The sequence below is a fragment of the Rhipicephalus microplus genome, unplaced genomic scaffold, assembly GCF_043290135.1.
Source record: "Rhipicephalus microplus isolate Deutch F79 unplaced genomic scaffold, USDA_Rmic scaffold_15, whole genome shotgun sequence".
Lineage (NCBI taxonomy): Eukaryota > Metazoa > Arthropoda > Arachnida > Ixodida > Ixodidae > Rhipicephalus > Rhipicephalus microplus.
In genome coordinates this window covers 14,945,685-14,967,707 of record NW_027464588.1, presented here as the reverse complement: position 1 = coordinate 14,967,707, position 22,023 = coordinate 14,945,685, and the positions used below count along the sequence as shown (strand labels likewise).

Here is a 22,023-nt window from a genome sequence, read left to right as displayed (position 1 = left end):
GCAGAAAGCAGAAAGGGGCTAGAGTGAAAAGTTCAAGCACGTCAGTCACTATCAATTCAATATATTCTGCTTTTTACCAGCATGACTCTATTCCGACGGCCTTAGTTACCGGTAGTTTGAAGTACACGGTTTGGTTTTTTTGGTTATTGTTTTTGCTGCTGTTTTACTGCTCTGTGCAAAAAGGAAGCACATTCGCACATACCTAGCGGCAGTGTATGAATGTTTTTTTTCTTCGCTGTCATTGCTCAACTTCAGGAGGCCCCATAAAAAAGAGAAAAAAGAAAAGAAGTGGAAATCTATTACAAGCTCTTGTATTAGTGTACACCTGAACAGCTGCGGCCACGCCACAAGCACCTCGTTCTTTCAGACAGGCTTTTCTTTTGTTCCTGGAGATCATTGCGTCCTCGCTACAGCATCTAAACACAGCGTTACTGTCTCGGGAACGCGTAAATATTACCTAAAAAATACGAAGAGATAGACACAGACATTTTAGGCACAGACATGTTTGGCTGGGGATGAGTGAACATCGTGGTGCAACGCATGGACAGACAGAATTGATCCGCCAGTAAGGCGAATTTCGCTGCATTCAAAAGGCACTGTAACTCTCAACGCACGTTTTCCCTTAATCGCGTACGTCACTTTGTGTAACTGTGGTGGGTGAGCGCAGATGGCTTTAGAAAAACGATTGCGTAATAGATGTGAGTACGGTGAGAAGGAAATAAAAAGATACTCGAAATTGTTCGTTTCTGGGATTCCTTAGAGAACTATGGAGATGTGCGATTTGACGAGGGATGGCATTTCAGAATAATGCGTCAACGCCCCGTGTACAAACGAATCGAGAAATGGAACAAAAACAAATAATCTGGGCATGTAATATGCGTACTACGATAGCTTACGGTGCAACAAAAGACCACAAAAAGAAGAAAGATTGCTGTATTTGCTGTACTGGACATATACACATGTTTCTCGTTTATTAAATTCGTGTTGTTAGAGAATCAGTACTCTTTATTTATCATCACGAAGGCGAATATTTTCAGGCTCACAAGGATTTGTTATGACTCGAAAATATTTCCTTTCACAGGAATTTTGCCAAAGCTGTCGAGACAAAAGCAAACTATGCAAAAGTAATTCGCAACAATCACAGATTTTTTGCTGCTTGACCGCATGACTAATCAAAGCACCTCGTGCTCAAATGTACCCAAGTAATAAAAACGGCGAGTTCATTTACGTATTTAGCTGTTCCCTCTTGGAAACATATTGTCTGTCCAACAATACCAAACTCTAATAGAATTTTCAACTATGATCTCAAAAGTTTCAGCGCAGATGTTTCTGATGCTTCTTATATGTCGGCGCTTAGTTTCAGCTGTTTCTGATGTGCCTGTCGCGCTCATAGCTGAAGAAATAAAAAGCCTTCATTACGTGAACTATTATTATGGATCCATTCGTCAGTTTTACGTACGTTTCAAGTAGAGAAAAACAACAATTTGGTTGTGCTGCCATCTACGCTTTTAGCCTGGCTACGGAGATAGCCGTGTTGACAGCCATCTTAGCACGCGTTATGTGCCATTACATCTTTGGCGCAATGAGAATGAACCGGTCTGTTATCTCTTGGGGGCTATTTGTTGCAGCAAAATGACTAAACGAAACTAAATTATGTAGATGTCACGTTGTAACCACCGGGGCGTAATTTCAAAGCACCAGCGCATCTGGGCTTATCAAACTGGCTCTATGACCACTAGTGTACTTTTACCAAAATTTCGCCCGAACTTTCTGCCTTTCCAAGAAAAAGACAACACTGCATACATATGAAAGGGCGAGTATTTTTTTGTAATTTTTAGTTGGTGAGTGTTTATTGTACAGGTATGTAACGTATCATTCACTGCAATGTAGTACAGTCCCGCTTCTTCCAGCTGTACTTAGAAGTCTTTAGGTTTCATCTTTTTCTTGCTTCATCCTGAAGTTCACATTCCAATATACAGCCCTTTTTTTTCTTGGTATACAAACAAATGCTTCGTGTGCTTTGGCAACAAGGTCAACTAAACATTGTATGCTGCTGATTTCGCCATGTATGCTGTTGAAAGCAATGTTACTTCTAAGTCAACGTCACCCGAGTAGTCCTATAGAGAAGCGTTTTTTGTTAATTAAAGCACGTAATCATGATTTGTAGGAGAGCGTTATGGAAGCAGGACGAAATGACTGCTTCGCATTCATTTGTCGCTAGACCACCATTTCCACAGCGTAGAAAGTATTGAACTGTGGTACATCACCGATAAGTTTGTATATTTCGAATGTTCTTGGTACTTTTGTGTATTACCTTCTCTTTGTGTCATTAAATGGTATTGAGCTCACGTAAGCTTACAAACCTTTATGTGCAGTGATGAAAACCTAAAATTTACCACATTTCCGGCGCTGAAGCATTCAAGTGGGGCCAAATTGCCCCTATGTTACGGAAGTTAGGCGATGGCGTCCGACTAATCTTATTAGGGGTCAATAGTGAAGTCGCACAGAAGAAAACAAGAAGCGATGCAAAGAGCGAAAAAAAAAATTCTGAAGGTGAAACCCTTGACCAACCGAAACTTGAACTGCTGAGAATTCCGCTAAGCGCGGTTCATGTAGCAATGCTGATTTTTGGGTGAAGCCGCCTGCATGGTTGCTGGTAGTTTTCTTTGCAAGACTTTTGTGTTGCGGAACGTCATTGCACAAGCAGTCGGTTGTAATTCCTGAATGAACGATGGTGTGAATTCAGGGTATTAGTTTTACGAGAGCAATCAGTGTAAAAGAAAAAAAAATCACAGCATATCCACGCACTGAATGATGAATGGCGCGAAGCGTTCATCCGTTCGTCCATACTTAGTGTTCCGTCCATCCGCCCGTGCTGCGTCCGTGCATGCGATCTTCTGCCCGTTTTTCTGTTCGTCTGTCTGTCTGCCTGTCTGTCTGTCTGTCCATCCGTCCGTCCATCCGTTCGTCTGTCTGTCACTCACACTCGCGCCATCTGCTGAGTGAGTCATACAACTAGGTGGTTACGAACACGTCACAGACATACACTGAAAAATTCACGGCTTTAGGAGCATTGCCCCTAAATGTGCATGAGGTAGTGGAAAAACAGAGTGGTTAACCACGTTATGCTTGATTTAATACACCATAACAACAATTCATGGAAAAGTGACCGCAGGTAAAATGAAGCAAATATAATGAAATATACAGAGCCAGATTTGCACGCACGCAAATTTCTTCCAAGGCGTAAGGTGTCCTGTATGGGACTCTGTACCCAATGTTAGTGGTTATAAATCATATGTATTCGCGCACTCGACCTTACTTAGTGTAGGCCACATAGACATAAAAAAACTCCATTTTGCCGTTAACATGGTACAATAAAGAGAAAGATAATGGTACTTCTAACCGGCAATCGCATTTACAACTAAGCTTTATTCTCTAATACAGGAAAGTAATGAATGACTATGTAATCATTATAGTAAAACCTTAATACAAGTGCATTCACACGTTTCCAAGTATGACGAAATAACAAAAAGTAGTCGTTGTTATGACAAAGTTACTTGACGATGAAAGAGTGAACTATACAAAACCCTGCTCATTTTTCGAATGGCGTGGCGCGCCTTTTTTGTTTCCTCAGACAATGTGTTGCTTCTGTGTTTTCCAAAAAAATTTTTCTGTGCGCACCATATTCAGTAAAAAAAATGGCCCCATATCTGCATGTAATCTGCAAATGTCGTCGAAAGACGATAGTCTTGCGTGTGGAGAGAGTGAACAAAACATTTATTTGATGTTCTGTGCGAGAAATTCCATGAATGGTATTCTGGAGGCGTTGCGTTAGAGTGCTTCGAGCGCCCCGCCGCGGTGGTCTAGTGGCTAAGGTACTCGGCTGCTGCGGGCGCGGGTTCGAATCCCGGCTGCGGCGGCTGCATTTCCGATGGAGGCGGAAATGTTGTAGGCCCGTGTGCTCAGATTTGGGTGCACGTTAAAGAACCCCAGGTAGTCGAAATTTCCGGAGCCCTCGACTACGGCGTCTCTCTAATCATATAGTGGTTTTGGGACGTTAAACCCCACATATCTAGAGTGCCTCGAGCGCGCAGCGGAGGTGAAAGAGCGCATCGAGTCATGTCACACGTGAGACATGAGCGCCATCTGGCGGTTTTCTTGAAAAACGAAGCGCATGGCTCTGAGACGGGTGTGCGTGGTCGTCTCAGAGGTGATAAGGTGTAGAATGCAAGGCGAAGGGTAGGTGCCACCACCGCCTCGTCTTAGCAAAGCGTTGGAAACACTCCTTTTCGTGCAAGCGTTGCATGGTCAGTGCAGCGTGATAGGCGCTACGGTCTCTAAAATTACATAGGCATTCCTTTTTAGTAAAAAATGCACATGCAGAATATATACGGGTTGTTATGGTGCCCCAGACATGCGCAATAATTGCTTGAAAATCGACAAATGCACAAGTATGAACGCCAAATCTTGAGCAGCATTGGTGGGTGCTCCAGGTGGGGTTGGCAGTTTCATGTACCCGGTGCCGTTAACTGTGTATAAACAGACAATTGGTCAGACAGACAGACAGACAGACCAAAATTTTTGCGTTGAAGGTCTCCAAGACAGACTATCATTTTTAAAATAAAAGCAGAAAGCTCCGGAGAAGAGGTAAACTTGAAATAATGGGAAATTTTCAAAAATGGGGTGTTTGTGAAGCTTATGTTTTGACATGTGCAATCGTCTTTGTCGGAGCAAGCAGCCTAGATATCTTACCGATGATGAGTCCACTCGCCCTAACTAGCATTATCGGATGTTCAACAATTCTGAATACCATAAAAAACACGACTATTTGACGCTTAATTACCCTCCAAAGTTTTAAAAAATGCGTTACTTGTTCCTGTGTACTTTAGAAGTTTTAAGTTGATCAGGGTGTCTGGCCGTCTCTTGTGAGCCCTTTTTGCTTGCTACACACTTACCGTTTGCACACAAAGAACTGCAGGTCAGAGAGGGCATGCCCTCTTCCAAAGATCTAATTTGTTTATAGTGTCACGGTTTCACTTGAATAACGGCGCGTGTAGCCCGCTTTCGAGAACTACCGTTTCTTATGTCAAGAAAGTGGAAGAAAGACACATTGATTGTAAACCTCCTCGAAAAGCGAAGAAAATATGATCAGGACTAGAGGAGAGGTGACACAGTAACGAAAGAACATTGATCTCTCTCACAGTGAGCGTACGTCTGCTTCGACAATAAAAGCAGCGATACTGGCGTTCCAAGTTTCTGCGATCAACAATGCTGGAAGGTACAGTGGGCTTCCTTCGTGCGAGCACCTTCTTTGTCCATGAGTCACGGTGAGCAATAACTTGTGTGCAGACTCATATATCAGGGCCACTGTAACAGTGTTGCAGTTACATGCCCGTCCACTGTAATTTATGGCAGTCTGTCTTGTACTTCCCCCTTTTTATAAAAGAAACATGATAAAGTTACTGATACTAGCGCGGAGTACAGCTGGTTTCTTTATTAACGCTTTATTTGAAAACACATTTCGCAAGTGAGTCGGCAATGATTTTGTGAAGTTTATATGGTGTTTGCCCAAGCGTAACTATAATCCCAGCAGTTAAAACAGCGCACTTATGCATCACTTAGCTGCTACAAAACTCGCAAGCGTATTTCAATTCTTAAAAATAATTTTCTAAGTCATTTACTTACACAAATAAATAAAACACACCTAGAAGCTATGATTGTTAGATCCAGCCAACATACAGGGATAGCGTTTTATTATTATAAACCAGCTCTGAAGTTTATTCAGGATTTACTATAGAAAAGACAGCCTCACATTAGTCAGTTATCACAATTTACCTCTTATACCATGGTCATTCTTGAAAGAGAATCATATAGGCACGTCGAACTACGTACGTGTGCATGATAGTTAATTCTAACACACAAAAATTATTGAGAAAATCAGTACCTATAGCAGGCGTAACAATAAAGCCGTAATACAAAAAGTGTTTGCTAGTTTTTTACTGGAGAGAAAAGTGTTAAGCTAGATATGTCAGGCTAAGGTGCTCGACCCCTGGGTTTTCCTCAGTTCACATGCATTAATGAATATAAACAGAGAGGAGCAATTGTTTGAAGCGTTGCCGTTACGCGCCCAGTGCGTCGGCAGTCGGACATGTAAAGGATTGGTTTTTACGATTAAACTGAAGGTGACTGGGCCCCAAACGTTTTATGAACACACAAGGATAGTACTATACTAAACACGTATTAGACCACTCTGTGCGTGAACGTGTGTGTGTATGTAACTCACACAATAACGGTGCGATGCGCAAAACGTACTAGAATGTTTTGGCAACGTGTGTGCGTGTGTTTCTTTGACCTCTTACATATGAAAATAACTATAAAAAATGAAGGTGGTCCGCACTATCAGAAGTATAACGGGCTCGTCTACCATAAATAAGCGAAAAGTACCAAGAGAATTTTCGAAAAAAAAGCTAAGCTGTACAAAACACAAGTCAATGAGTGTGGCATGGGGGTACAAGCAAAAAACCGATTAAGTTCTCGAAAAGAAGCATGTCGACATGCATCAGCGGTGTATATTCCTTGTTCAGCGATTGAAGTTTGTGCGTGTGTGCGAGCGCTTGTCTACGTGTCTGTGTGTTTATTTAAAATGTGTTGCAGTTGAATTCAGCAAATCAATCGACTGACTGATGGATTTATTGACTAGTATATGACGTTTAACGTCCCGAAACCACCATATGAATATCTAAGAACCCGTAATGATGGGCTCCGAATATTTCTGCAACCTAGGGTGCTTTAACGTGCGCCCAAATTTGAGCACGTTGGCCTGAAGCATTTTCGCCTACATTGAAAGTGCAGCCGCAGACCCAGGGATACGATCTTGTCACGTGCAGGTCAGCAGCCGAGTACGCACACACACGCACACACACACGCGCGCACACACACACACACACGCACACACACACGCACGCACACACACACACGCGCGCACACACACACACACACACACACATGAACGCGCGTGATTGGTACTATATCAAAGATAGTACCACACTATGAGGCACAATTGACTGATTTGTTGGATTTAAGGTTCCAAAATTACTATTCGATTGTGATAGACTTCGTAGTGGAGGGCTCCGGAAATTTCGACCACCTGGGAATCTTTAAAAAGACACTAAAGAGTGAATGAGGTTGACGTTGATTCTAGAAATAGCGGTCCAGGAACATCGTAGTGTTACTTTTGTGCCAACGAAGAGCCCATTTTGAAATATAATCAAGTTTTAGTGGTCTGCATCATGTTAGCGCACTTCAAATTACCTGCTTAAAGAAGCGGACGGACTCCCTTCACTGTTGACACGCACAACGTTGCCCGGCTTTGCTGCGCTAGTAGCAGCAGACGAAAACAGTGGGCGCCACAGCAGCAAGAATAGCCATTGATCAAATTATCAAGCATTGGCTCTGAGATCGCAGACATTCTTTTTAATTCAACTGCGCCACACTAGTTTACACCACCTTTCCAGTGTAAATACGTAAAAATTGTATTTTTAGCCACTTGCGCCATTCCCCATAGTAAAGTCTGGCGGTTCTTTTTTCCATGAATCAAACAGAAACGAACAGGCAGCATTTTATTGGGTCTCTGGATGCACGGAGGGTTCTGTATTTTGTGCAGCTAGATCAATTACTAGTAAGTAATTGCAGGCGGTCCATCTGATGTCATCGGGACCATTTTGAGACTGTCCTACTTCGGCTCACGTTTCCTTGTGCATTTACCCCAATTTTTTGTTATCGCTAAGTAAGACACTGTTGTTGTTGATAATGTTGTCGTTTTAAATGTTGTCATAAATTGAGCTTCCACTCTAACCTAAATTGTTATTTGAATTTAGTGTGCGCTTAACGTGCACCTAAATCTGAGCCCACAGGCCTTCAACATTCTCGCCTCCATTGAAAGTGCAGCCGCCACAGCCGAGATTTGATCGTGCGACGTGCAGGTCAGCAGCGGAGTACCTTAGCCACTCTTTACCTTAGCTTAGCATACCTTAGCTACTAGACCACCATACTAAGGCCAAAACTAGCCATGAGCACTAAGCATTCATTATTATTACTCAAACACCTGCGTGTAGTATAGTACTTGATTGATATGTGGGGTTTAACGTCCCAAAATCACAATATGATCATGAGAGACGCCTAGTGTAATACTTGACGTTGGACACCATTTCACTCCAGAATACAGTCTTTGAATGGAACCCATGCTGCACTTTTTTTTTGCCCGTGGCAGTTGTACTTCAGGTGGAATGGCGTTGCAGTTGTTGGAATAATGTAATTCTTGAGAACAGCTAAACTATAGCCTGGTTTTTCTATTCAATATGGTTCAGTGCAAAATTCATACTTTTGGCGGTAGCACCGGAATAGTATAAAAATGAAGTACGCCTTTTTAAAACTGGTAAAAAAAACGCACATGTTATAACGAGCCCTGGTGCCCTAAATGAAGCGCAACGAAACTGTCCTATTGACGCGAACCTGTAACAAGATTGACATCATCAAAGCTAATGCTGTTCTATGCGTCTATCCTGTTTACAATTAAAAGAGCAATGAACCAATTTCCCAATACTCCTTTCAAAACCATCCAAACATCTTACTGCGAATCAGATATAAAAGTTCATAGACAGGTATGTAGAGGCAAGCGTGATCATTGCGCGCGTAGTTTTCGAGCGCTGCTTTCTTCTCGTTACGAACAATACAAAACGAAAACTGTTTACTAGCAAACACGCCTGCCTCGACTCGTTTCCAAGTTTTTTTGCTCATAAATAAGTTTCAGGACAAGCCCCCTGCCAGAATTCTGCAAAGTACTGGCATAGTTAACACACCTTAGAAGGAACTTCTCGACGTAGTGTTCACGTTTTGGGTCCTTTCGAAAGAATGCCTAACAAACTTCGAAAGGACAATGGATGAGAGAACAGCGAGTAATATCAGTTCTTGTTTTGTGCTTTTGGGCTAAAAAGTAGGAGATGACATTTAATTAGACGTTGACCTTTCCACGCTTCAACACTTCTTGTTCTTCACCAAGTGTGCGTGGGCCAAAATAGAAGGTTTCTAAAGGTGTCAGGCGTTTGAACACGCAGCGTGCCGGTCCGACCCGAATTTCGCGCCTGGTGTGGTGCTTGATGCTTTCACGCGTTACCTGATTCCTGGCTCGACGTTTCACATGATGAAATGACTGGTTAATCACAAAGATAATTCACGTAACTTCCGCGGTAAACAGGAATGGCAGTAAGTTGCTAGAAAGCCAAAAGTATTGCGAAGCTACTACCGCAGGTAGAGATTAGGAACATTTCTGCTGCTGTGTAAGCACAACGTGGATCAAGCGTGAGAGAACGCAGGCGTTGAACGTAGAAGAGATAGAGATCTGCAAATATTTATTGTAGAAAAAAAGAGAGCTTGGGGGCCAAAGCATGACGCCGCTACATGGTTGGCATCCTTTGTCCCGGACACCACATGATGAGGCTCTAGTACTCTCACTCATACACAAATTTATACCTACCACTCCTCTTCACAGCCCAACTTTGAAGGTGTTCTCTTTTTATAACTTCAAGAAAAAAGATAGATGGCGGAAATACGTACGGTTCACAAGGCACTCATTTGGTAAACGTAGAGTCTTGCCTAAAGAAAAAAAAATCAGCCGAATATTTTTGCATCTCGGTTTTCTGCATTGGGACAACGCCGCTGTGTCATGAAAGGATGTGTGTTCAAAAGTAATGTAAGTTAAAAAAAATCACAAGGTTCAGAGTTCCATCATTGCACACCCCTGCCGGCGTCAAGATTATCACGTAAATAGAACAAACTGACCATTATCATCATCCGTAATGCCGCTGGAAATGTTGCGGTTACCAGCTACGTTCAGTTCAGAATACCACAACGATGGTGTAAGTTACCACAATTAAATGCCGAATACGGGTAAAAAATCTCAGTTATTAGGATATTGGCCGTCCTTTCTAATGTGTCCTGAGTCATGAGGATGGCTTTATGTGTGTAAGCATTCGCACAATGTAAATGTAGCACTTGCAGTTGTTGCTACTTGGAGCCACAGAGACGGACCATTTCTTGAAGGAGAATCTAAACAGAAATATCGGCATTCTGCCACCATAATGGCGTTCATTTACAGTAACAATAATGTAAAACCCCTTTAACGAATACTTTCGGCAGCCCTTGACCGGCAGTTAACGTTGCCGATGGGCTTGAGTCCACTAAAACTGCTATGAACTTATGGCGATTCTTTCAGAAGTATGCTCGGGAAACGTCAAGGGTACTGAAATCAGTCGTACGTCTGATAAACATTTAATGCTTGCACCTAAATAAACAACTGTATGCAGTAGGCCTAGCGTTCTTTTGCATGCATAGTTATTGTATCAGAACAATGACGGCGACAAGTGGTGTGTGAAGTAGGCATCCTGGCGACCTTAATAGATCTCAGAGGACCATAAGACAACTTGAGCTAATCAGTTTGAACCATCTCCCACCTGCAGTGATGTAAGTCAAAAGTATTGATTTAGGTTGGGTCATCTAATTACAAGATGTACCCACAGAGTCAAATAATGGCATGCGAGTTACACCTAAAGAATTTTAGATGAATGGCCAGGAACAACAACAGGTGGCATCCAGGACGACAGAGAATAGTAAGCGAACTAGGTAGGAGGTGTTTCGTGCTTATTACATTTTTGTTGACGTTGTTGAGCAGGCGTCAAAGAACTGGCCAGTACTTAGCATCGATCAGTTTGTTCAGTGGTCACCGACTATAATCACAGATTATAAGAAGGCAGCGCTGGCGGTGCAGAAAACGCCAGAAATGACGCTGGAAGACTCACAGGTGTGATAAAAAAGTTTAAAGTCTTGAAGTGGCTTTGGAGATTGTGTTATATGACAAACACAACTACAAGAAGCCGATTGGAGTGGTCTGACGCAATCTGCATCGACATGTCACCAAGAGTTTGGTTAAACTATCCAGTCAAGCCACTGGTTTGTGGATAACAAACGGTAAAGATCCCGTGAAAAAAACTCGCACACTCATAGTAGTCACTGGGGCACTCAGGGGGTACACTTCCTCAATAGTATTTACTATTCAGTAGTGCCCGAGTAGGTTCTGAGCAGCTGCCAAGGTCAGAAGCTCAATAGTTCCTGAAGCGCACTATACCAGAGAACCATGTTTTACAAATTCAGTGAGATAACAAAATAAATGGTATCTAATAGAGTGCTTACTCCTCTGGAGAAACAGGATAGGTTACAGAAGAGCTCTTTCTAACCATGACATCTTTGGTGGTTTATTGAAAAATACCAATCCAAGGCGAATGCACAGGATACTTTGTTCAAATGGATAATTATCATATATGTTGTTTCATGTGCAGAAAGCATGAGGTAATTCAGGTACGCCTTAGTGGTGGCTCAAGCAATTGAGACAATCTGCTGTTTTCTAACGTGTTCGGAAATCGGAAAGTGAACGGTGGAATTGCAGCACTTTTCATGGCAGGACCAGATGAAATCAACACTTTACGGGTCCGCAGCCAACCACCACAGCGACTATATCATTGATGTCCATGAAAAACTAATACTCAGAGAATAATGAACAAAGAATGAAAACATACGTGACATTTCAACAGTATTCTATTATTTATAACTCCCTTGGACCCAGAAGAAAGAAGGCTGAGATTTCTAGGGTCCGTGTAGTAGAAGCCTTGCTTTTAGAATGGAGAGAAAGATTGATGTACATAGTAATATGCCAGGCTCATTGATCCAACGTTGTTGTGTCATGCGCTTTTGTGTTTTTTTTGTTTGGAATTAAGTTTTGCCATCACCAGCTCAATTTTTTTTATTTAATTCTCCACCCAGTATGATGTTTTTGTATCAGCAAGGACTACCAACTTCTATACCGAAGGCACTTTGTCAGAGCAAATGGTTCCCATGGGGTAACCCAGAAGGAAGACTTTTTGAGCAGTTAATTGAAGAGGCCATCCACCCGTATAACTTCGAGTGCATCGCGATAGTCGAGGGCGATTGGTTTGCCGTCATCCAAATGATGTGTCTTCTTTGTAGTTTGTGCTTTTTCTTGCTGCTAACTTTCAAAACAAGAGTAAGTCGGGCCTAATATGGTGGTTTTACGTAGTATTTTTTCGAACTGTGTGGCTGTGGTGATTTCTCCCCAACATTTAGAGCAGGCTTTTAAGCCACACTTGGAAAGGCAAGGAGATAATCAAGCCTTTCTTTTGTGATTTTCTCGTTACCTTTTTCAATACAAGCATTTCTTTTTATTTTATTTATTTAGAAAATACTGCAGGCTAAGAATAGCCCACGCAGGAGTGGGGGTGGCACAGTATGAGAATATGACAAAAAAAGCAACAATACAGGAGGCACAAATTAACAGGTAAATATACAACACATTATGGTACAAGATCTAAGTTACTTCAAAAAAATTTTCAGTACACCTTAACACGTTTCCAGATTCAAAAATTTGATGTGGTAGTTCCTTCGATTCTGTTAATGTGCGAGGAAAGAAATAGTATTTGATATTGTTAGTTCGAGCAAAGATAGGAGTGAAGTTTTGTGAATGATATCGTCTAGTTGGACGCGAAGATAACGAATAAAGAATATTTGATAGCTCAAGTACAATTTTTCTGCTGGATAGCTAGAAAAGAAGTTTTAGTCTTGCGATTTTCCTGTGACATTGTAGAGTTTGAATTTTGTTATTATGCATTAGATCAGTTGGAGAATCAGATCGGCAAAATCGGTTGAAAAATTGCGGATGGCTAACCTTTGAATTTTCTCTAGATTGTTAATATCTGTTTCAGTATGCGGATAGGAGGGGTTGCTGTTTTTTGAAGGCTAGGGAGTTAAGATTCTTTACGCAGATAAGGAATGTTTAGAACGGTCTACAATTTGCATCTCCTTGACAGGGTGATTTTACTACGTTTGATAAGGAGATATCGAAAATTTATTGTAAAAGGAGAATATCGTAAACGTTTTTTGCTGTTTGATAAAGTTTTCAGTACAGAAATATTCGTATGATTGGGACGTACACCGTGCGAAGGGCGCCAGAAATTTTTGCAGTTAGCGGTTTCCCAACGTGCAGTCTAGAGGGGCCTACACATTTAACCTCCTTAAAATGTGAGCACCGTTTTTGTGATCGAACCCACGACTTTCGCGTCAGCAGTTATGCACCGCAAAAAATGTCCCACCAAGGTGGCAGTTTTTCACTAATGCAGAGCCTTACTTTAGGCAACACTCTAATAGCATGCACGTCAGTAATTAACGTTGCCGAATATTTGGCCAGTACTATTAGCGGGTAAAATGAACAGCAACGCGACATTCACGGAAAAGAAGGCCACATGCACAGCGTAAAATTTCAACTAGATGTGTTATTTAAGAGGACACATATTTTCGCACAATACTCATACACGAATAATATAACCACGAGAACAAAGACAATCGCAAAGTTGTGTTCTAGGCATTGCGAGTTCTTACCACAAATAACTCAATGAGAGGCAGTACTTCAATTACCTGCTCTACAGAAGGATGTCCAGTTTTTTTAATATTTGCTGGAAGAATACATCAGAAAAGTAGGCTGAACTTTGCGCAGAGGACTTGCGTTATAATCATATCGTGATACACAAACCAGTTACTTTCTTCGCTGAAAGCCAGGCATAACCGATATAAATATAAAGAACCGAATGAACAGAAAGGCTCTCGCGATTTTCATTACTCCGATGTTCAAACGAGGACATATATTCTTGTTAGTTAGCTCATAAAAGCGAAGCGTGGTGATTTTTTTCCTACAAGGATTCACAAGAAAGTAAACCGTTGAACGTTGAAGGAGGTTCAACCTCCTGATTGAGAAGCGTTACGTAAGGGGCTACTCATGTCGAAATTCCACAGTGCTGCGCGGAAATCTGCGGATCAGGCTTTTCATTAGCTGTGCTATGCGAAATGGAGAAAATACGTAGAGTAACGAATATTTGAAGTCGTAAGTTCACCAAAGAAGTTTCGCAATAAACACTCTAGCACTTTTCAGAATGTTGTAGGCAGATCATTGTGAATGGTGCACCGATTCGACGCCCGTAGAACGTGTGTGACCGAGAAACATTTTTTTTTCTTGAAATAATTTAAATTTCACCAGAATTTCAATGCAGGTGACCCTTCATGACTTTGGAATTGTATAACTTGGCTAAAGTGTGTCAAGCGAGTGTCCGAGATTAGTAAATCGTAAATGTATATTCATATTTGTGGAAAACAGTTTTTGTTGAAAAATTGCGAAAAAAAATGTGTCAACACGTATACAGACGGTCAACAAAAGACCAAAATTTACAAATACGTGAGAGTTAATTTAGCTCGTAATTGTAAAACAAGAATAGCTGAACGTATGAGCGGAAATTACGCCCTTTGTTGACAAGAACATGTGACTTGATGAGGTCGTTTTCACGTGCTGTCGCAAACTGTTAAAGCTTCCGCGAGAGTTCCCATATGGCTTCCTATGGCTTGCCCACAAACATTTCTTTTTTTTGCATTATCCTACACATGCTCTAAGAACAATAACTGCTGTGACAGTCAAGCGCAGCCGGAGCACATTTGCTGGTCCGGCCTTTATCGCCAGCTGGCTTCATGTTGCTGCTCCAAATAAGCGCTGATGGCATTTCAGAGTAACGCTGAACGTGGCCATTAGCAGGATGACCCGTAATATTCCTGTGATTCCGCAACACCTGCGTGTTAGCGTGTCTGACCTTGTAATGCTAATAATTGCAGTTATCAACACATTAGCTTCATCCGCACGTCAGTGAAACACATGCAAGAAATTATTTGTATTCGTGACAAGCCTCCCATCAACTTGTAAATGGTGTTTCAGCATGCTCTGTTTATGTGTGTCGTGACTGATACTAGAAGTAGAGTAATAATGAACGTCAAACATTATCAATGTGATGGTCGCATTGACAGAATAAGGTACTATAATGTTGGTATTTCCATATTTGATTTACACAAGTAAGCACCACACGCAATGAGAAAATATATCATTTGTTGTTTTTATTGGTGAATTGCTTTCATAGAAACCAGAAGCGATAATTTATAGCCACGTTAGGTAGCTAAGCACTCGTAACACATACCAACTTTTGTCACTGTGGATGGAGGGCCAATAATAATCAATCAGAGGAAGGTTACTTCTTATAGAATTGATTACTCAAACGTTCGTTATTTCTTATGCTCTTTTAGATGGCATGAGGTTTATTATGATGAGGTAGACCTGGAGTTTGCTAATCTAATTATTGTTATTACGGAAGCCGTACATACCTCGAAAAATGTCATCCGTAGACGCTCATATGAAACACGAATCTGTCCATGGATGACCCAAGGTTTATTAGGGGCGCTTAAGGCTAAAGAGTACTGGCATCTTAAGTGGAAACGTGATAAGCACAATGCTCATCTACTACATGAGTATAAAACTGCTCGTAACAAATCGGTAGCGATGTCACGTAAATGTAAAAAAGACTAATATTCGAAGCCTATTGAACAAGCTTCCGGTAACTCGCGTAAAACTTGGCAAATAATAAACGAAGCAATCGGGAATACTCGTGCTGAAAAAACGCTACCCGACAATGTCACTGAGGACACTGTCAACGACTTTAATACTTATTTTACAAATGTTGGTCCTTCGTTACCAAAAATGCTGCCTATTCCTAACAAAGCGTTGTATGAACCAACATCCTTACCAAATAGCTTCGTTATAAACAATATAGAGATTAGAGAAATTCTGCTTATTGTGAGTAAACTAGTAATTAGCAAAGTGCCGGGTCATGACGAGATTCCTGCTCGCGATATAAAAGAGAAGATTGATTTAATTGGAGAAGTATTATGTAACGTATTCAACCACTCATAATATGCCGGTCAATACCCATCACTACTCAAGATAGCCAACGTCACCCCTGTTTACAAAGAGGAAGATAGGTCCGATCTTTCTTGCTACAGCCCGATCTTTGTACTGAGTGTACTTAACAATATCTTCGAAAAAATAATTTCGAAACGTATGCTTTCATTTTTGAGCAAATATTAAGTGTTATGCGCTCTACAAGTACAGCAGTGCTCATACTAAGCCAAGTTTCAAATACTGCCCTCCAAGATAACATATTTGCCGCAGTGGTTTTTCTGCCCCTCAGAAAAGCGTTCGAGACAGTAGACCATGACATCTTACTTTACAAATTACGTAGATATTGTTTTCGCACACTATGTCGAATTTTTTCCAGAGTTACCTTCAAGGTCGACAACAGATGGTAATTATCAGTAACATTGATTCATCTCTCCAGTCCCATCAAACATGTGTGCCACAAGGTTCCGTATGAGGTCCGTTACTTTAATTACTATACATAAATGACTTACCTCTAGTACTAACAACTGTCTAGATGCTTATGTATGCTGACGACACTGCCCTAATTATTACCGGCCAATATCTGTCAGACATAGAACAGATGAATACTGAACTAGCTAAGCTTATCAATTGGTTTACAGCTAACAGGCTTACTATCAATGCCAAAAAACAAAATATATGTTATTCCACTCCCGTACAAATCCTACTCCACATGATATACATCTCAACATCAATAATTGCTCCCTGGAATGTACTGATTCTTTTAATTACCTAGGTGTTGTTCTAGACAGCTGTTTAAATTGGCAGAGTTTAAATAGAAGCAGTCCGCTCGAAACTAGCTTCGAGTTGTTACGTCCTTTTGCAAGCACGTGAATATTATAACACTACAAACTTGCGCACTTTGTATTATGCTTTAGTTAACTGCTACCTTCTGTACTGCGTAGTGTCCTAGGGTTCGACGTATGACTCTTATCTTGAGCCAATTCGACGGCTGCAAAAATGGGCTATACGTACGATTACCTTCTCACCTTACTATGAACATAGCAAACCACTTATTTCTAGGTTAAAGATTATACCATTTGATTTTGTGCGGGAACTAAAATTAGCTACACGTATTAACGGTGTTGTTAGGAACAATGAACCATTCGCAAGTTCATTAGTGTGTATAATCCGACGCCAAACAAAGAACCAAAATTTTAACAACTTCAATATACCGCCCACAAAAAACGCCTATAGCAACCGTGTACTACAATGTACTGGAGTGAACGTTAGGAATGACATACCGCATTATATAAAGAATACCCAAAACTTTTCCAGATTATTGAAAAACTACTACTTTGAAGCAATTTTTTCTGCTTGAGTTGACTGATACTTTAGGTTGTAATTTTTCATTATGTATATATATTGCCCTTTATGTGTTTGGTGTTTTCCTTGAAAGATGTTTTCTTGAAGAGATGTTTCAATACCCTTGTTCTCTTTACTAAGCCATATAAGAGAACTACTATTGATAGTTGCAACTACAAGTATCATTCTTCAGTTCTGTATGCCACTGATCACCAAATAGTTGTGTTTACTACAAGTTATGTACGTTCCCTTTTTTATGTTCAATTGAATTCAAGTGACTGTTGTTAGCAGATAAACATTCCTTCTTGTATGATGATATCAAATTTGAATTGTTTACTTCTGTTTATATTTAATTAGAACAATTACAGTTTCAGTTATGTATACTTTCAATGAAACCCGCACAAGCCTTTGGCTATAGGACCACACAGTTTGTGCTTATTTTGTATAAGATATGAGTGCAATAAAGATCATTCATCCATTCACTTTTCTGCCAATGCGGCTGCTTTTAGATGGAGGTCAGATTTCTAAAACACTGGTGCACTAAATTTGTGATCATGCAAAAAACGCATGTGCTGAAAATTAATCAGCATTCACATACTGCACCATGCTTTGTAATTTTAATACGGTTTATCACGTACGTAAAAACCCACAAGCATTTAACATATTTTTGTTCGTTTACAGAGTCCACTGAGTTTACACGATGCCCAAAGTTTCCACTTTGGAAGTCTAGAGGGCGAGATATTCAAACAGATCAATGTGGGACTACTTGAATATATTCTGCAAGTGCATTCTTTCTGTAGATAAAGCAGTAATTTCTTTTAAAAATTAAGTGCAGTGATGTTAAACGCGAATATTTAAATATTTTAGGCATAGTTTACAACGTTCACAGCATCCCTGTACAAGCCAGTGCCTATGAATTTTGCCGTTCACAACCAGCTTTTTGAGTGCGCGTAACTACAGTTGGTCACAACCTCAAAATAAATAACTTCTTCGCCCAAGTACGACAGCGCGTCTGTAATTCATCTCTGCAACGAAGCAACGATTGGAAATTCTCGTTCTAAGCCTAAGCACTTTTTCACTGATAATTTCAATACTATGCATATTGATAATTTACAGTTCCTTGTTTGTTGTTAAAATTTAACCTATGCGTTAGCAGTGAAGTCAGAATTTTTGATGAAATTTGTGAAGTGAAATTTTGCACCGAAAACTATTGAAGTAAACATGTGACTGAACGTCCAAGTCTCACGCCTCAAATACGTGAAAGTTTCTGACATCCCGTATTAAACCATAACACTTAGTGGGATGTATATAAAAATCTTGTCTGGGTTGGTGGATTACTTCTGCGGGCGGAGCTTTCATTCATTCTTAGGCTGTAACCGAATATAGGTCACTACTAAGCCACCTCTCTTGCCGGTTGCTTCATAAATACAACTTTGTAATATGCAGTAATTGTTAGAAACTTACGCGAAGTTTAGAGAAACTTCAATTTTTGTATTACGCAGGAATATCTCTTTCAGGTTACGTGATGACACACATTCAAACGTGAGCACCTCTAACTCGAACGCTCCGACGCATGGCTTCGGTTCGCTTAGACTCAGGTCAGCACCACCAAGCGTTGAAAATAATATACTTGACGCAGTTAATGCTAGATAGAACGAGCGTTGGTTTCACTAATGAATTTCTGTTTCCAGTCTATTTGGCTGTTGGGTGAAATGCACTCCTTTGGCATCCAGTTTTCACTACGTTACTCTCTTGGCAACGTTATCGCGTGCGCCCACGGCATTCATTGTATATTAACTTGGAAAATGAGCCATAGCGTGTGACAACTTCTGCACCTCTCGAATTTGAATTCACAGCTGCTGCTCGAAGGAAATCACATGTATAAAAAGCAAAGCAAACGAACATTCATGGTGTTTGTAAAAAATGTACCCCAAATGAATCCGAAATGTGGTGGCGTTGTGCATGGCCTCATTCATTAATTTTCAGAGAGCGTCAGTGGAACTGTTCTGGCAATTAGGAGTATGCCTTCCTGTTCGGTTCATGCTGTACGGAAGATGTGGTCTTGGTTTTTTTTTTGCATTGTAACCAAGCACCTTCCTTGCTTGCAACACGCACAAATGAAATGTTAGGTCTGTGTACTTATATTTAGGTGTACAGTAATGAACCACAGTTGTCAAAATCTCTGGAGCCCGGGGATATGGCACCCCGCTTTACAACATTGTGGCTCTAGGACGTTACACTCCAGATACTATTATACAAACAAATCTTGCGCTCCGAGACCACATCTGCCGTGCAGCGTAAGCCGAGCAGGAAGCATGAACCGAACAGGAATTTGCGAGAACAGTTTAATTCACGTGTCTTAAAATAATGAATCAGAACATGAACAACGCCAGCGCATTTCAATTTTATTTATTGCGCAACTTTTACAAACAGCACAAGCTTGTGTTTGCTGTGATTTTATGCGTGTGAATAATTTTGAGTATCAGCTGAAAATTCAACCTGGAAAGGTGCATAAGCGGTCGCACGCAATGGTTCACAGTCAAGTTAAGTATACATCAAGAATACCGTTGGTGTGCGTGATAACGTATACAGCAACGACCAAAACGGGGAGAAAACGGCACGCTAAGTTAGTGCATTCGACCGCGGTCAGGTAGACTGGATGCAGAAATTTCCCAGTGAAACCGACGTGTGCTTCTCTATTGTTAACTGCAGCTAACATGTCCATTTCAACGGTTGGTGGCACTGACCTCAGTCCGAGCGAGCCGAGGCCAGGCGTCGGAAAATTCGAGCTAAAAGTGCTGACGGCTGTAGGTGCAGTAAGACGGTAGCATGTAAATGTACGCAAATGATGAACTATACTTCAAAAATAGATAACCGGTACACGGCATGATATTGACAGTAGGATCATAACCTTTAGGCTTCTGCTAGTGCAGACAGAGGGTACATAGAAGCCAATATCTGTGCGCGCCTTTCTGTATGTTCACGTTTGTCGTGCGTCGATGAAGTTTTCTGCATTGTGGCGGTGTATATCTACCCTGCTAATTCTCTCAAGTTATTAGCATACCTTGATTAGTGAACGAAGACGATGCCATTTTATTTTTTGAAGCTTTTTCTGCCATATGCTTTTACAAGAGATGGAACTTAGTATGACATTGAACACCGACATGTGCCCAACAGAGGAGTAAACGCGTAGTTGGTGAGTTGTAGTTGGTACAAATAATAAGGTGAAAACGTGGTGTTTAACTACTCAGTGATAGACTAAACATTTCAGTTAGTGCTATTCCTCTATTGACCTGGTAACAAATTTTACTGTCTTGCATTTTACTACCTTCCTTTACTAAGACATTATCCCCTTTTGAATCAAGCTAACGGGCAGTATTTATTCATGAAATATACCCATTTTTTTAAAGAGTGCAGGCTTTTTTCACTCGCGTACCACTTGCTCGTGCCTAGGCTATTTTATTTATTCACCACCCTAACAGATGAGCACATGTTTTGGCTACGCTAACTTTACAACCACATTGCCGTCGCAAAATCAGAATACTTTTTATATATGTATGTGTGTTTAAAAGCTACGGGCGGTTATACCACACAGCTTTCTTGATTATAATTTTGGTGAAGTCACGCGTCGTAAGCCCCAAAACACCCGCTTTTGCTCACTGTAGCAGGAAAAAAAAGAGCAACTGGCGAAGGAAAGACGCAGAGTAGCTGCCATGTTAGGTGTGCTTGTTCCATAATCAAGCCAGATAGCCGATATACAAGAGAAGTAGTGACGCAAAAATACAAAGAAAGTAGTTGTAAGAAGATTATGACAAATATAGAAAATGAACATAAGGAGACACGTGACGAATGCTATAAACATGACGAAAATCTGCCTGCGTCAGCAAACATGCATTCCTTTATGAATGTGAATATTGAGCACCAAGTACTCGTTTGGTCTGAGTATCCCCTTGGGATAACGCCCATGGCCTTCGCAGCGTCATTCGGCTCTGCCATATTCTCAGATATGTTTGTCGTAAGAAGCTTGGTGTTTGGTTTTCCTCCTTAATGGTAGCCGAGTCAGAAACTCTACATCCGCATCGCATATCAAAGAAGATACGAGTAGCTTATGCTCCACGCCCTTCGATATAGGGTATAAGGCTGTGATGCTTCCTAGCATTTTATTGCACTTCCACGTCTTTGAGAGCCCGTCAAGGCGCACGGAAAAGACTATATGTTCTCTCAGTGGCGTAGCCATCCATTCTGCAGCTTCTCTCATACCTATTCATGTGTCGTTCGTTTTCACCCTTTGAACATTGGCAGGTTGCAAGCCTAAGGTATCTTGACCTTGTCTGATCGGAAAACTTGTTTCTGGACTGTGGATGAAATATTCTCGTTTTTACAAATTATCAACCGTGCTGTAATAAATATGAACTGGCGGTTTAAATTCCCAACCTTGTTTATTGATTTTAGTGTTGCGACATTAGCTCTTCACTTTACGTTGCTATAGGCCTTTGCCTGTTCATCAGTAGAACTTTGTCAATACCAGAAAAGCAGGATGAACTAAAATATTTTGAAATAATATGGAAATCACTAATATCACTTAGAGAAAAATTATGCCTCTTTCTTTTATCAATTGTAGAAAGAAAGCAATGAGAAAACTGTAGGCTTCTTTAACAAAGCGCCAAGGTGACTCGGAAGGACGCGAGTATTGTGTAGTATACTATGCTTAACATAGCGGTAGCGTACTAGCTCGAGTGCTGATGCCTTTCATTGTATTTCTTATACTTTCAAAGTATGTCCCAAAGCACCAT

The 22,023-nt window shown here is 40.9% G+C and overlaps 1 long non-coding RNA gene across 1 annotated transcript in view; it reads right to left on the bottom strand.

The window, feature by feature from the left end:
- The window catches only part of LOC142784636 (uncharacterized), a 39,487-nt gene that overhangs the window by 6,228 nt on the left and 11,236 nt on the right, over window positions 1-22,023 (bottom strand). The window lies entirely within an intron of this gene.